Here is an 18026-nt window from a genome sequence, read left to right on the forward strand (position 1 = left end):
CCTGGGCCAGGTCCTCTGAGAAAGGGCAAACAGACCTGGAAAGGGCCCTGCTCCTGCCTTTTACTCATAGAAACTCCAAGCCTTGAATGCTATGGTTGCTTAGCAACAGCAACTGGCCCTCAATACTGTATTTGGATAGTAGAAGTACCTTATTGAGGGCAGGGCACATATGCTCACCAGCATTCTTTGAAGTTCCCTTCTTTTATGCTATCTTGAGCTACTTAAAAGACCTAACAGTCCCTCATTATAGAAGAGCATATATGCTTGCTCGGTTCAATTCTTTTTCGTCAGCCGTACTAGAAGGCCAGTTCACAGGGATAGTGTGTTTGGACAGCTTGAGTCCTTGGAACATATTTTATTGGAGTGTGAAATCTGGTCTGATTTGAGAGAAAGGTATTTGACCTCCCTCTTAATAGGTTATATAAACGTATCATCTTTAAAATTGTCTGTTTTTCTTTGTAGATGAGGATCAAAAAAACTACCTTAGCAGTCACTAAATATTTAACTGTGGTGATTACCTGTAACAGGATTGGATCTTATTCTGTCAACACCTTTGAATCAAAAGAACAGTAAGAGAAGTAAATAAACAACAGCAACTGAGAGAATCCATTTCTTAAAGCTACAGAGGCTCTTTTTATCATGTTTGGGTTTTTCAAGCCCCACAATGTGTTTTTTTAATTCACCTTTTTCAACAACCCTGAGGTATTTTGGCGTTTGTAGAACCATCTGTCTTGCCGATTTACTGCTCCAGTCACTAAAAGTATCCTCAGAGTAGGCCAATATGGCTATTACAATATGCAAGCAAAAAACTGCAAGAATTTGCTGGGGGCATCTCATTCCCTCCTCCCCCATAGCCTGAAAACCCCCATAGCCTCTCCACTTCATGCTAGATCAAAGGAAGCTTTTCCTAAAGTCTTCAGAATGAGATATTTCTAGCATTTTAAACCTTGAAACTGTCTCTTCCCTTTGAGATCTCACTGTCCTCCAGCTGCTTTCACTGTCTCCAGCAAGCATGGCTTAGGACAGGTATTTCTAAAGCACTGGTCTGAGTGAGACTTAACTCTCCCCCTCAACCTGTTTTATACTAAGTTTGTAAAACTCAAGATGAAGGTTTTATACAGTTCAAACCTCCAAAGAAAAAACATTTATGCTCAGATGTATCAAAACAATCAAACAATGAAGAAAATCTCCACTGTCAGAATTTATTAGCTCCAGTGGATCACATTCGCACCATGATTGTGGTTATTTATTAGGCACCCATAATCAGTTACAACTTTAACCAGAAGGATCCAGTAAATCCTACTTTCCAAGACAATGGTGTCAGTTCTATAGCTCTGGCTGATACTTTTGTTTTATTCCTAGAGATATGACCTTGCATTTGGCTACTACACTGAATTAGAGGTTGCTGGAATGGGGCCCAGCTGACCAAGTGATCCAAATTGCTCTGCATCTATCTTGCCCTGTCTTCAATGTTATTTACCATTCCAGCAATTTTTCTGCTGTTGATCCAAGGACTTGCCCACCAGCTGAGATCACAGAACTGGAACCTGTTTATTTAGAACCCAGAAGGAACAACACAGGCAAGCCCCTTATCCTGTTCCTCCAGGCTCGAAGTACAAAGCCAATGGTCTGTGCCAGAACATACTATCCCAAATTCCACCACATGAAAAAGGCATTCTACTTTCTTTCACCAGTCTGCATGGGGACAAAGCCAAGTTTCCATAAATACTGCATGATACTGTAAATAGGTTTGTAGATTTATGCTTGGATGACAGTTTTTCTTCCTAGAATTCATAGAGCCATTATTTTTCCTTTTTTAAAACTTCTTTTACTCGTCCATTCACCGCACAAAGGTCAAAAAGAACAAGTGTACCAAAAAAAATCAACTGCATCAATGGGAACCTTTAAACAAAGTAAAGGGATTATTATGTGGAAGCAAAACAGTTTGTGAATATATTGTTTTCCTTCCAAAATGACTTGGTTTACAAAATAACAGTACATATGTATATGCTTGGCAGCTTGTTCTGGTCATGTGGCCTCAAATTAATCTCACAAAAAAGAGTACATGCCCCCACGATGCCTTTGCCCCCCCCCCCCTGCTGCTTTTGTAAGGGACCAAAGCTTTATCATATCCACAGGCACAACAGCAGAGATGACAAAAAAATTAACCCTCCCTAGAGACAGAGGCTTTCCAAAAGCCTGCCATGTCATCCCTGATCGATCTCAGCTGGCAGAGGTTGCTTTCCACGCCTGGATTGAGCAGAGATAGTTTAACAGCTTGTCCCCTATTGTTATGGGGCTTTTTCACTCAGCGCTTACAGTGCTATCAATCAAGGCACTGAGTGGAACGTCCCCACCCCAAAACCTCGTCTAAGTAGTACCCATTTCCCATTCATATCCCCCACAAGTCAGCAAGAAAGCAGCAGGCAGTGAAATACATTGTGTATCCAGACTGTAAGATTTATTCCCATGACAGAATAGCAAACAGAAGCTGGGAAATGTATTATGGGAAAAGCTGCAGAAACTGCACTCAAGGACCCCTGCAAGGTTGGATTGCTTTTAAAACCCAGAAGAAAGGGAATAAAATGCCTGCAGTGGAACAGCTCCAACATAGGAGAGAATGCTGCTAGAACACGGCCATACAGACCGGAAAATCACACAGCACCCCAGCTCCATCATAACCAACCTTCTATCCTCCAAACTCCCCAAAACTGCAAAGGGCAAATACATTTTGCATATGTAGTGGAAAATCTGAATGAAAACTATTCACAGACAGGCACCCCATTCAGAGCCCAAGATGACAGGACCTGGTGCACTACTACCACACTGCCCCACTGCCTCTAGAGGGCTCTTGGTCGGTGAAGGAAGACAGGAATATCAACAAACCTCCCCGGTTGCCCATACTCCTTGGTGCTGAATAGACTGAATAGGTGGCATAAGTCTGGGGCACCAGCTGCAGTGCCCACAGCCCAAAAGCCTGGGTGGTAACACCCCAATGCCCCCCGCCCCCGGTGCTGGTGTCTGATTGGACACCAATGCATGGCAGAACGTCATCAGCCCTTCCAGGTCAGGCACTGTGTAGGTCTGTAGCACCTGCCCACCTCCCAAGTTGCCCATCCTACTGGTGCATTTGCAAAATGTGCCACCAGGATGAGCAAATGTGCTGGTGCAAACTTGCACTTATCCCAAGAGCCATTCACCCCACTCTCCCTTTGGATGGGGCTGTCAGAGAAATATCCAGATATAATACTTGAGTATTTCTGAAAAACAGCCAGATTGTTTAAATCAGCTTGGAAATAATATCCCTAGTCTCCTATAGCAACAAGGATACTGATATTCTATACTTCCAAGAAAGTATAGATTCATAGGGCCTGTTCAGGGGCCTGCTTTTATATTTAATTAAATGTTTAACCTGGCAGGCTGAGGATCTACATAATTAAAGAACAACAAGACATCAAGATGAACTAAATGAACTAAGCCAGGCAATGACCCACAGAGAGTAACCAAAATACTTGGTCTCTCTGTGTGCCATACACTGCAGACAAGTGTATTCTGTGCATCTCCTTTGTTCTACCAACTGCCTATATGTTCTAAGGCAGGAATGTAAAATAGGCAGCCCAGGGGCCAGATCCGGCCCCTTGGCAGGGCTTCTCAAGGAACTTGAGCCAGCTGAGGCAACCTTGTTCACAATCTGGCCTGGCATGCCCACCACAGGCTCATCAGTCCAAGGAGCCTTGCCACCCTGCAGCGGGCTTGTCAGTCCAGGCACCCCCCTGATCTGGTCTGGTGAGCCACTTCCGCTGTGCCTATCTGGGCTGGCTTGTCTGCTGTGAGCTCGCCACCCTTCCCCCAGTACCAACCGCCTTCCCCAGTGCAAGCACACCAGCTGAGGCATCTACCCCACCCCCCATGCTGACCACCTCCCTCAGTGCCAATCTGGGCTGGTGAGGCTGCTGCAGGCTTGCCAGCTTAAGCAGCCCCTCCCCCACCCACCCCGGCCAGGCCAACCAAGTCACATTCATGTTATATCTGGCCCTCCTAACAAATGAGTTTGGCATCCCTGTTCTATGGTCTTCTTTTCAAAAGAAGATAGACATTTGGCAGAAGAAACTGGAGGAAAATTAGATGCACTCTAATTACTAGGGAATAGAGAAGGCAAACACACATCTTTCTAACTACCCCCAACACACCTTTCCCAACACTTATAAACCAGAAGTAGATCTCACATCATCCACCTGACATGGCTGTAAGTAGCAAATAAAGCAAAGCCCATTAGGCATGGAGTGCTTTCCTCAGGGCTCTTTGCTTCACAGTGGGGTTGTAGTGGGATCTCCTTGTATTACTTTGTTTATATGTGAAAAGGCATTCCACTTCCTGCTCCGTAGCTTGCCTGCCCCCACTTCCAGGTCAGTTCCGGTTATCACAAGATTGCAACTTGGTTTTTAAAGCCCTTAATTACATCAATATTTCTGTGCTATATCGATATTTTTGTTCTTTTCCCAAAAGCTGGCTGTAGTTCCCCTGGAAATGCCATTTCGGGGTGTGTGTGTGTGTGTGTGACCTGAAGGAGGAGGAAGAGCGGAAATCATGAGGCAAGGGAAAACATCAGGGTTTACCCGCTTTCACTAGCCTCTGGACTTTAAGGATCTGTGATGCTGTAACACAGAGCGCATCTGTAAGGAAATCTCTGCCCCGAAGGAAATGTTCCTTTGCTGTGGGGCAAAGCAGCAACGTATAATCGGCTTAAGAATCACAAGAACCCTGTGGTGAAACCAGGCTTTTCTCTCCCAGCAGCCAGTGGTGAAGAGAAATGGGAGCTACGGGCAGGAGATTTCCTGTTCCCCAGTCTGTAAATGGTACTCTAGTACTAAAACACATTCATAATATAAGTTAAAAGGGAAGATTTAAGAATATGGAACGTTCTAAAAGAGTTTGTTCATGTGATAGGACTACGGTTGAAACACTTGACCATTCTTTGTTTCTATGCCCTAAATACAATAAGATACGCATGAAATACATGAATTCCATTTTCTTGAAATGTTCTCAGTGGCATGAGTGTTATAAGATACCCAATCTCCTGAACAGCTCTGATGTGCTCTTTTGTGAAACTGTTGCAAATTTTATACTGGAAATTAGTAATTTTAGCAATTTTAACTGTATTTCTTAACCTTGTTTTGTTTTAAAACTTTGTCCCGTTTTATATGCCAATAAAGGCTTGTGTTGTTAAATATAAGTTAAAAGGAAACTGCATTCACATATTCAACTACCAGCCTGCCAATAAAAGAAAAACTTGCTTTGCGGCAGAGGACGAAGAAGGGGAGCTAGGGGATGAACCTTATACTTACAGCAAATAATCCACAAACCACCCCCAACTGGCTGGAATTCCCTTTCCACCTAATTATACCCATTCATTAGACTCTATTGATATGCACAGCTGGGTAGCAGCTTAGCATGACTCAGTTCATTGCCAAAAGGCCTCCTGCCTTCTCAGCCAGCTCTTTCCATCAGTCACCTTTAAAGGCAACACAGTCCAATTCTTTACAGGGTCTATTCACCACTGCTCTCGGCTATAGATTAACATCTGTTTTCAGGCTTTGCCTTTTCTTCCCTCTGAAATCTGTTTGTTTGGTTTTTGCCCTAAGAATTTTAGCTGATTTCTCCTGAGTCAGCAAACACGGAACATGCTGGTAACCATTTAGTCTCAAGTAGATCAATGCAGTGACTTAAAAACAGATTTCTAAAATATACTCACTGCTACCTGCTTCTCCTGAGCCCCAAAGTGCTGTGGGGCTGGACGCAGCACAAGGAGTGAGGATGAAAAACCCAATTCTGATATACACAGGTGAGGTGCTGAGTTTGGGAAGCAAAGTGACCTGTCATGTCATCTATTTAGTAGAAGGATAGATGACTATCACCTTATTTGATTGGGACCTAAAACAATAGTATATTCAAGGGTTGCCAATAACCTAGAGAAAAAATGTTTTGCCCTTTTAACAGTGACTTAATGTGTGTAAGTAGGCAGTTGCAATTTTTCATGTCACAACAGGAAAAAACACCATTCTGTCTGTTAAAGGGGCAGGACATTTTGTTTTTCTCCTCATTGTTACCAACCCTAATGTACTCAAATCCAAACTGAGAATTTCATTCTGATATTTTCCCCACTTCCACTATACTATAGCTTGCTACACTCTGCATCTACTTCCCATTACAGCATTCATTCCTGACAAGATCCCCAGATTTTTGTCTTGTCCTTACATCAGACAACTCTGGGGAGGACCTATAACAGTGGTGGCAAACCTATGTAACGGGTGCCAGAGGTGGCACTCAAAGCCCGCTCTGTGGGCACGTGCAAACAGAGTCGTCCCCCTCCCCACACACATCTAGGCTGGCCAGGGCCACTGGGCTACATTATTAGCATTAAACCTAAGACCTAGTTTTGGGGAAGCAGTGTAGGTAACCCTGTTAAGCACTGTTAAACCCTACTGATTTTCATGTGAAGAACTAAAGCGTGATCCTTTACCTGGGAGTAAGCTTGGTTGCTGGCAATGGGGCTTGCTTCTGAGTAAACCCTCCTAGGTTGTGATTCATCCGTTGGAAGAGTTGCATGGTTGCTTCAGAACAAAGCCACCGACTACCACCAAACTTACTCCCGAGTAACGCACGCCTCGGAGCCAACCATTTTTCTAAACTAAAACCTCAGTATTCAGGTTAAATTGCCGTGTTGGCACTTTGCAATAAATAAGCGGGTTTGGGGTTGCAATTTGGGCACTCGGTCTCGAAAAGGTTTGCCATCACTGACCTATAACTTTCCAAGTCTTACACTTGACGAGACAAGCAGCAGTCTTAGGTCACTACCATCTCCAGAAGCATTAAGGCATAGGTGTCAAACTCGTGGCCCTCCAGATGTTATGGGCTACAGTTCCCATCATCCCCTGCCAGCATCACGACACCTGTGCATTAAGGGATGGCCTTAAGGGATGTGCATTAAGGGATGTGCATTAAGGGATGGATGTGAGGGAGGGCAGAGTGAGGTGTGTGAGGATGAGCTGGATGTGTATGAGAGTATGTGTGTTGTGTGGTAGCAGTGGGTGAGGCACAGAAAGTGAAAGTTACCTGCATGTGAGGGGGGGAACCCCACCTGATGTCTCACATGGCAAAGTGTGTATGTGTTTCACTTCCACTCGTATTACCTAACAGTATTACCTATTTACTGTTTTAACTGCTCATCTGTGGCCATCTGCATGAATATTCTAAGGGCATACCAACCCCTTAGGCCACAGACATGCTGCACGAACATTCTAAGGGTGACAGCTAAACACAGCCAGCTTCATGGCCTGGTGCACCAGGAAAAAGATGTTTTACCTGGCTCAGGTATGGACTTTTGGAGATTTGAAGGTCCGATTACCTGCCCGCAACAGGAAGGGACATCATGTGAAAAATTGGGGGTGATCCGTCCAACCGTTTCGGCGTTAGGGCATGAGTAACAAAGTCACTGTTAGCTTTTTATATAGATAACAGGACTTTCTGATAGAAATGTAAATTCCTCATTCCTTCTTTCCCTCTTGTGCTTCTCCTTTGCTTTCTGTAGCCTCTCCCCTTTCTTTCTCTCCTCCTACCCACCTTGTTTTATTCTACCTGGTGGCCTCTATCCTCCTCACTCACTCACCACCCACCATTTTTCATTCCCCTTCCCAGTCTTCTACTTTTTAGTTTAAACACCTTCCTTTTGCACATTTTCATCTCTTCCTCCTATCTTTTACAGCTTGTGAGTTCGTGATCTGACACTAAGGCTTCAAATTCTCAGCAAAGTCAGTTGCAAGTTGCCTAGAAATCCCCCCAAATGGCTACTGAGATCTCACAATACAGCCTTGAGAGATGTCAGTGCCACACAGTTCTAAGAGCATCAGACACTTATTCTATGATTTGGGTTTTTAAAAAAACTCTCAAAGTATTTGTTTATATATCAAATTTTCTGCAAATCCTGGGCTTCCCCCAGACATGAAGAACAATATGCACCCCCACTCTGTGTGTGTGTGTGTGTGTGTGTGTGTGCGCGCGCTTCTTCATTCACACTCGATGACCCAGTTCAGAATTAAATATAATGATTAAGGTTGCTGACAGAATTCATCCTTTGGCTTAAAAGAAAGGAGAAAAGAAAGGGATGGGGCCAGGGCATCAGTTTTATTTAAAGAATTGGAACATGCATGCTTTTCTCACAAAGGAAACTCAAAGTGGCTCACACATGAATTAGATATAATATAACCTATGCACAAAACAGAGAACCAGAACAAAAGGAGAAAATGTTATAGTTACTGCTAACAAATCAATCATCTATACCGCTCAATCTTTCACAGATGTCCAAAAGAAAGGAGAATAGGTGTGATCCTGTCACTCTCAGAAACACCATCCCATAACTTTGGGAACATGACTGTAAGTTGGGGAGTTGTGTGGATTCCGGACTGTATTGTCGTGTTCTAGTAGCATTTTCTTGTAACATTTCACCTGCATCTGTGGCTGGCATCGTCAGAGGATCTGATGGTAGTAAAGCAAGTGGACTATATATACCTTTAGTGGTCTTCTCCTCTCCAGGCATCTGTCCTACTTTGCAGAGAGAACTTGTCCAGACTAGTTTGATTATTTTTAAAAACTCCTTCTGGATTTTAAACAATTCCATCTGGTCCCAAAGTGTACATTGTAGGGGTGCTGGTGGTTCTTCCCAGCGCATTTTGTGTCAGAGAGCTTGGAGAGACATTTCAATAAGACATCCTTGAAATCCCCCTATCTGGTGACTGGACATTGAGAGACTGGACATGGCCATGCTGGCAGGGGCTGATGGGAATTGTAGTCTGTGAACATCTGGAATACAATAGGTTCACCCCCATGCCATAGGTTCGCCAATTGGCCATGCTGGCAGGGGCTGATGGGAATTGTAGTCTGTGAACATCTGGAGTGCCATGGGTTCGCCACCACTGCCCTAGAGCATCCCTGGCAAGCGTTCATCCAGCTGCTGCTTAAAGTCTGCCAGGGAGGGAGAGCTCACCTCCTCCCTAGGCAGCCAATTCCACAACTTAACTACTCTCACAATAAAAAAACCCTAATGTCCAGCCAATATTTTTCTACTCATACTTAATACCCATTACAATTCAGGCCATGGTCAGGAACACAGCATGAGAGGGCCAAGTACAAGCTTCCTATATAAAACCAAATCAGACTTGAATGTAAATTGAAAGGATAGAATTTTAAAACATAGGTATTTCAAAGGCATTTCACCCACTTTTCCACCACAGAACCCCATCCCACGTGGCTATTCCTCCGTGTACATTCTGCAGCCGCAGGACTTACCCTTCAAGGGATCAAAAGATACTGTCAGAATAGATAGGAAGATGGGGAGATGCCAGGCACTTTTCCTGCATACATGATTGTATACAAACTAAGATATCCAGGATCATACAAACATCCAATTAACAAAAAGGAATCACAGGGAAATGTTATTTTTGAGACAGCGATGTAGTAATTAATAAACATGCTCCAGTGCAATCATAGCCTGTTACATGCTACAAATATTCTACAGAGCGCAGTTCCCTCCTACCATGGCAATAAAAGCAGCAAACAATATTTTAAAATGTGATATAATACAGTTTCTTTTTGCAGCTTTTTCTTAAGCATTCTCACAGGAGAGCACCCGGTGGGCTACAGGAGGAAAATGCCTCCAAGAACAAAGAAGTTGTGTAAAGTTAAGCACAGGCTGCTACAAAAACCCGTCCCCCAAGCGAAGCACAAGTACCCCCTACAAAGCACCTCCCTGCTGTGTGTAGTGGGAATTCAGGAAGACTTCTTTCAGCATTTCTGTGCCTATTCAATAGAGAAGCCTGAAGGATTTATCAGTACTGGCAGGCCACAGGGGGAAAAACATGCAGATCACGAAAGCACTGCAACATTACCTAAAGCTCTCCTGGCATGTGCCATTCAGAAGGGGAGACAATAAAGACACAACGGATCAGATGGCTTGATGTCTGATACCTACTAGAGCAGCAAAAGAGGCAGACACTGAATCCTCCTGGCCCTAACAGAAGACCAAGCAAACTTTGCTAACTATATGCTGTATCCCACATTAGCCCAACCTGATCTCTCTCACAGGGCTTCCCTTTCCAGATTTGCTCGTTTGACGGGAGTTATCTTTGTGGCACACTCAGTGGCTTTTGCTGCAGGATGAGGAAGATAAGAGTTAACAGAGAAGGTGGCAGCAGAAAGATGGATTTAGGAATCTGATTCCATTGCGGCAAAACTGCTAAAAAGCTTCTTCAGGGATAGGGAGACACCAGAGGGGCAGCTCTGAAGAGGCTGTCAAGCCAATATCGTGTATAGTGAAGGGATGAGCCTGTCTTCCCCCATTCTCAGGTGAGTCAAAGTTCTAGCAGCAAAAAATACAATGAAGCTCTACTCTGAAGGGTGGGGGGAAACATTTCCAACACATCTGCCCAATCTGGTGTAGCAGTTATAATAGGATACTATTATAGGATCCGGGAAACTCAGGTTCAAATCTCATAGAAGCCCACTGGGTGACAAAACACCACAGGGGCATAACCCAATTACAGAAATCTGGTCCCAGGGACATGTAAGGAGAGGGAGAATGAGGGGTGGGGCTAAACACTGTTGGGTCACACACCCTTTCCTCTTAAAGGCACAGGAAACAGCTATACAGAATGGGTGCAGCAGTACAAGCATTTCTCCCTGCACACTGGGAGCAATCCCAAGCAGATCCACCCAGAAATATGATCTATGTGGAGCAAGGGTGGTGACAGAAGCACAAGGGTAGTAAAAATAACATGGGAGAGGCCATGGTGCTGAGTGGTCACTGTGGGGAGGACCTTCCAACACTCCAACCGTGGTGCTGAGGCTTATGTGGCAGGGCAATCATCCCACGGGCTGGTGTAGGAGAGCTCTGCTGATCTGCCAATGCTGTGGACAGTTCTGGATGGCAGCAGCTAAGCAGCTAGCAGAGGCATGACCAAAGGGAGCGTGCCTGCAGAATAAACAGCTATGGGGTTGAGCAACGAGCAACCAAACCCTGCCCACCTACATTGTCCTAGGGCAGGTGGGTACCACAGTTTTGGCTAAGGGTGGACCCAGGGGTGGGGCCTCGGGGGGGATCACCTGCCATACCAGGTGCCTTCAATGTGATGGTTGGTCTCTGATGTCAGAAGGTAGACCCACCTCCAGAAGTCAACATCCCAGATATCAGGCAGGTCCCTGGAGGGAGGAAGAAAACTTTCAGATTGGTTGGGGAATCACCTGGGTGGGCTAACTCCAGGCCCCATTGGGCCAGTCTTGGCTGCCAGCAGGTTCCAGCTGGTGCCACCAGGAGGCTGTGGTTGGCGGTGACCCCCACCAGCTGAGTGTTGCGATGTCATGCGGTCTAGCTGTCAGGTGCAGCAACCCAGGTGTGGCCAAAGCCCATGGCTGGAAAGGGGGACGGGAGCATGGGAGGGGGACCTGATAAAGAGCTGTGGGGGCACTGAACTTGCCTTGCTCTGTGCAGAAACATTCATGTGGTAAACGCTGGGGCAGTGCTCAGTAGTTGAATGGCATGATGCTGCCATGGATGCTCCAAGTTTACATAACAGAATTGGGATGCACCCTGCAGGGGCAAAGAAGCAGCTTCCGTGGGAGGGAGAACTGGTCCACAGGAGTCTATCTGCCTTGTTGGTGAGTTGTGCTCCCACAAACCTGATTATGTACAGTGGAACCTCAGTTTTCGTTGGTAATCCGTCTGAAAAGAATCGATGAAAACCAAGGCAAACTTTTCCTTAGGAATCAATGTAAATCCAATTAATCCGTTCCAAAAAACATACCAAAACCACATTTTTTGGTGAATAAACATAGTGTTTAATGCTGAAAACAGTAACAAACAATAACACCAGGACCAGCTTCAGAGCCAGTGGGCCAATGTCACACCAGAAAGCTGCCCAAAGAAGTCTGTTTCTGATGCCTCTTTAAGATTTGTCTGAAATGGGGCAAGACATTGTCATTAAACAAGTTGCAGACATGGCCTGCAACAGCTTTGTCCGGGTGATTTTTCTCCACAAACCCCTGCACCTTACTGCAAATCGATGAAAACCGAGGCAAATCGATGAAAACCGAGACAAATTTTTCACTGAAAAAAATCGATGAAAACCAAAACCGATGAAAACCAAAGGCAATGAAAACCAAGGTTTCACTGTAGCAGCCACTGTAGCAGCCACTAGCAGAGCTCACCTGGTGTGAGATGCTATATCGTACGGTTGTGGGGATCAACCAATGTAGTCCTATGCTGCACAATTTGGCACCTGGCCTGCCTGTACACAGAGCAGGTTTTATACTACCTGTCGGGTGCTACCACTGGCTGTACCGGGGGGGAGGGGGGAATCTGTTTGGCTGGGGATCAATGGATACTGGGCATGGTACTCATTGACTTTCTGTGCTTCCCAGGGTACCAAGGGTGTAGTAGATTCTGCGTGCGTGTATGTGTGGGAGAGGGGAACTCATTGCATCAGATTCTATGTGCCTGTTCACTGTTTCCTACAAAGTCTTTCAATCCAAATGACAGCAATCAGTCAACTGAAGCCCACATAAGGGTAACTGAGGTACTGGTTGCACATCTCATCTGATTACAGATACTAGGAATTCCACTCTGGACTTTTTTATGCACAAATATGTTAAGTATTCCATGCAGCTTTAAATCACATCCTATTCAGGCTCGCTGCTGAGGGTCTCTGAAGGTCGATTTCCCATGGTTATGTTAACAAAAAAAGTAAAAGTGGGTCACATCGGAAAGGTATTCTCTCTTTCCAAGCTTCTAAATGCACTATATAGTAATGAGGTTGGATAAAGCAGTAGACTCATGGAACTGGGTTTTTTTTTGTTCTGAATATGTATTAAATTAGCTAGTGAAATGAGACTGTCGAAGGCTACTTTCTATTTATCTTTTTATTTCACTGCAACATAATAAACTGAAAACTAAATTTTGTACTTCAGCTGGTAACCAAGACCAGACAATATTCCAGGAAGATACAGAATTGTAGGCCTCAGTATCCCCACAGAATGGAGTTGCTACTAGTAGGAGAGACTGACCCAAGAACTGAGGTTTCCTCCTGTTCAAGATGAAGTTGCATTCCTCAGTATCCCCACAGAATGGAGCTGCTACTAGTAGGAGAGACTGACCCAAGAACTGAGGTTTCCTCCTGTTCAGGATGAAGTTGCATTCCTCTTAAAGGAGCAGGTTTGTAGCTTGGGGGTGCTGGTTGACTCAGGGCTCCTGTGGACAGCAAGAGGCAGCATTGGCCAGGAGCACCTTTCAATAAATTCAGCCTTCTCTGGGAAAAAAAATCCACTTTAGTACATGTACATGTCCTGGTAACATCCAGATAGACTACCACATATAGTAGCATATGTGGGGCTGCCCTGGAAGAGTATTCAAAAGTTGCTATGTATGCTGTGGCCAGAATTCTGGCTGGAGTCATTTTACTGGCCTCCCTCCCCCCTCATGTCCCTTCCCCTTGTTTCTATGGATGGGGTTGTATGTTTAGCTGTGGGGCTGGGGGACTCTTGAAATTGCTCTATCCTCGGCTGGTCAAGCTTCACAGGAGTTACATGGTTTATTGTATATATTGATTGTATTTTATTATATATGTTGTAAATTTTATTGTATGTTGGAAGCCGCTCTGAGACCACTACAGTGGAGGAGAGTGGGGCAAAAATAAAATAAGATCAATGAATAAATTGTAGGGACCATATCACTCCAGACTTGTTTCGCTTACACTGGCTCTTTATTTGCTTCCGAGCCCAATTCATGGTGATGACCTTTAAGCCCTCTATGGACCAACACACCTTAAGACTATCTATTCCCATATGCACCTACTCAACCATGACAAATTCAGAAGTCCTGCTCCAAGGGTCAGTGTCATCTATGGCCATAGGAATGCTAAATTGGTTGAAAAGGTGGTTTTAAAAAGTTTTAGGTGGCTATTTTGCATGTTTTATTTTGAAATGCTTAAAATAAAATATTTCCAATGTCAATATTCAATAAGACAACAAAGACTGCAAGCAAAGGGATTTGTGAGAAGACGACTGAATTGTTCTGTTCTGCGGCATTTTGCACAGGTAGACCCACAAACATTGCAAAGGTGCTCAAGGACAGACAAGTTCTGTTTTTTTAAAAAAGAAAACTCAAATTTGTGTGTGAGGGAGGGAGCAAGGCCATGTCCCCTTCACTCATTTCCTCATCTCATTGTTAGGTAAGGTCTTTTTAGAGGCCTATTTCTGTGAGGCCTAACCTTTTGAGGTAAAATGGGTGACAGACCACCTTGACATCATGGTACCTTGTTAAACTGTAGATACCTGGTTTAAAATCCTGGTTTTTAATAAAGTTCTTGTCATAGGCAATTGCTTGAATGTCTATTTCCAACCTCTATCCCTTGCCCAAATGTTTGCCTGATAGAACTGCTGTTCTGTATTATTTGGCCACATATTTGGCCAGACAGACTGCATTTAGAATTTTTTGGCTCTATTTCAAGTGTCTCTAACCTTTTTGAGTCTGCAGGCCTCCCAGAATTCTGACACAGGGTGGTGGGCACAACAACAAAATGGCTGCTACAGGATGCAGAGCCAACACAAAACAGCTGCCAGAGGATACAGATCCAACCACAAGATGTTAGGAAGTGAGATTATGCATAATTCTAATAGTAACACTTCCTTATATCAGACAGAACTGCTGTTTCACATGATGCTTTTTTAAATGAACATATTCTTCTAATATAAGTTCTTGAATACACACAGCTTACGTTCAGTCGTGCAGTGAAGATCCTTATGCTGTGGTGGCAGCTGCTGATAAAAGCAATTCTTTAAAATTTGCTTAGCTAATCATATCTCCAATGGTCAATCAGAAGCCCTGCTGGGCAAAAGACCCAGCCACATTCTACAAACATTTAGCAGGCACCAAGAAAGGGCATCATGGTACCTATAGGAACCAGGTTTTGGAACCTCTGCTCTATGTTCTGATGCAGATTGTTGGTGCTTTTTTAAACTTTATTTTGTGTTTCAATTCTGAATGACATTTAGTTTAATTACCTCACTGTAAAAGCCCTCAGGCATTTTCAGACAGAGAAGGGGAGATTTAAAATATTTTGAACAAACATTTGTTTGAAGCATTTTTCTGCCAAACTAGCTTCAAACAAAAAAAAAGTTGGGTCAAAAGGAAAACCACTTCAAGCATTTAGGGATAGGGAAAGAAAATGGAAAGAAAAGGCAAAGGGGAAAGGTATTACATTTTTTCATCTTTCTTTTGCAAAAGCCTTCATCCAGACTCCTGCCCCTGCACACAGAGTAAACAGCTCTCTTCTTCCTCAGGGCTAGCTGGGCCTTATTTTTTAACATGAAACAGCTACAATCCTCAAATGTGTTTTGAGTCACACAGGTCCTGAAACAGAAAGTTGTGACTAGGAGAAATTAAGTCTCCCTGTGGCATTTCTGGAAGTCTACAAGAAGAACAACTTGTGAGGCATGAAAAGTTTTGGATATTTGGGGATCTGTAGTGGGAGAGAAATTTATCACCCCCTGGCAAGAAAACCATGCATACTTCACTGTTCCTGAAGATTCACTAAACCATAGGAACCAAATTTCAAGGGGCTCAGTGAGAAATCACAGCTCTCTTGCAGATGCAAAAGTGCCTCATACCGAGTCAGATGAGGCTAATCTATCAATTTCAGTGTTGTCATCTCTGAAAAGCAGCAGGTCTCCAGGATTTCAGGTCTTTCAAATCCCTTTAAATGGAGATGCTGGGGACTGAACCCAAGTCCTTCGAAATATAAAGTTCTGTCACTGAACCTGAGTTCCTAATAATGAAAATGTAAGTCTTCAGAACCTCACTGCTGGATACAGGCCCATATAACAAGAAAGACAAGATCCTTTGCAGTCGTACATCTGCTTGGCATCTCAAGTCAAAAGGATATCAGAGTAGTTAGCATAAGGTTAGATGGATTTATGGTTGAGCACAGTATGTGATATCTCCATGAACTCAAGTGTGGTTATGTTATCCTTTTGGGTTTTTTTTATACAGCACAAAAGACAAGGTCTCTTCATTTTATGTGCCTTCATTTTGCAGCCCTCCAAGAATTACTACAAAACAGTACCAGTTCAATGTTGTTGGTCAGAGGAGCATTGAGAGAAAATATCTGCATATTCTGAGTCTCTCTAGGATTAAGGAGAATGGCTGTGCAAAATAATTTTAAAAACTAAAGTGCTGGTAGTACAGCTCCAGAAGGGATTGGGGAAAAAACAACCAGTACCTGCAACTACAGCAATGAACTCAGGTCAATGAATATCAGTTAAGTGTTTTAGTTGTCCTCGAGAGACTCCATCCACAGTGTAAGATTAATATATTTCATTTACTGTCATGCTCCTTGGGACATCTGCAAGAACATATACCTGTGTTTCTGCATATTAGGCTGCCTTTTCTCCCCAAAAGGGCTAACAGCAGCTGCGGTAGGAATGGTGGTAGTGGGTCACAGGGGAAGAAGTCCACCCCATCTGCTCCACCATTGCAGCCCCAAGTTACAAGTTTATGAGTTGCCCTCTCCCTCCATGCTTGCTTTTAAAGATTATTAGCAGATCTTAAGAATCATGTGTAATTGATACATCAGTACAGCTGCAGAAAAATTTCAAAAAACACAATTACAAACAATTATAGAGTTGAGTTAAGAACAATTTATAAGAACTGAAGGAGGTACATAGTTGGGAGAAGGGGAATGACTTAGGTAGAACTAGAAGGGAAGAAAGACACAATACATTCATTTTTTCACCCCCTCATAGTACAGAAAATATATATTTCTCCTGGATGTAGTTCATTCTTTAGAATATAAAAACGAAGAGATATTTCATACATTTGTCTAAAGAATTAGACAAAGACATATCAGAAAAATTCATCAATAGTTATTTGCCAAAGTAACTAGTGGAGGAGAGCACTCAAGCACACGTAAAAACTTCTGAATGCTGAATACAGAATAGATCATAAACTCATTCTTTTTTACGTAGTCTCTTGCTGAACATGTGATACAGACCACCAGCGGAGAAAGTCTACCAGACAATTCTTACAGGGATATGAGCTTTCTTCAGACTCCTACCCAGGCCCCTAAGTACAGAGCCATGACTGAACACCTTTAACTAGAATATTATGTCTTGCAAAGAATACCAAAATATATTCAAATCATGCACAATACTGCATGCTTCAAAAAAAACAAAGCTTAAGGGAGAATTGTAACAACTATTTCACAACATGGAAAGACAAGATGAAACCTAAGATCCAGCTCACACAAGCAATGCCTCATATAATAAGTGGAATATTCCAGCAATGACTTACATGTAAGAATAAGCTAGAACAAATCTAAGCTAGAACTTATGTCATCATCTCAGAAACAATGCTTTCCCACAGTTCACACGTTCAGCTGGGAATCTTCAGCTAAAGACATTTAAATGATCTGCATGCATAGTTTAGCTATCCCCAACAGAATATGCAACGAAAGGGTAAAAGGTCAAGGATGAAGGGGGTGGAAAGACAACATGATATAAATAGCTCTAAAATCCACTCTTTCAAACAGGTTATCACCAATGACTTACCTCTCCAATAATAAGTAATTCAGAATGTAGGAGAGAATTTATATTAAAGCGACCCTTTGAGAATGTACGTTTATTTGTCAGGACAGAAATATAGAGATGATCAAACATGTGATATGTGATTGTGGGGTGTGTGTGTGTGTGTATGTATATATAAAATATATAATAAATACTTAAAATATATAATAAATACTTAAAATATATAATAAATACTTATTATATATATAATACTTATTACTTATTATATATATATACTTATTATATATATATAATCAAATCCACCAAGAATCCACCAATACTTATTATATATATATAATCAAATCCACCAAGAATTGTTACTACGCACATTGCTAGATTTTACAGACATCCAAAATGAATTA

General features: G+C 43.1%; 1 protein-coding gene across 6 annotated transcripts in view; it reads right to left on the reverse strand.

Moving 5' to 3' along the window:
- Nucleotides 1–18026, reverse strand: part of RBFOX3 (RNA binding fox-1 homolog 3) — a 402764-nt gene that overhangs the window by 274541 nt on the left and 110197 nt on the right. The gene's annotated exons all lie outside the window — the stretch shown is intronic.

Source organism: Sphaerodactylus townsendi, linkage group LG03 (assembly GCF_021028975.2).
Source record: "Sphaerodactylus townsendi isolate TG3544 linkage group LG03, MPM_Stown_v2.3, whole genome shotgun sequence".
NCBI classification, from domain to species: domain Eukaryota; kingdom Metazoa; phylum Chordata; class Lepidosauria; order Squamata; family Sphaerodactylidae; genus Sphaerodactylus; species Sphaerodactylus townsendi.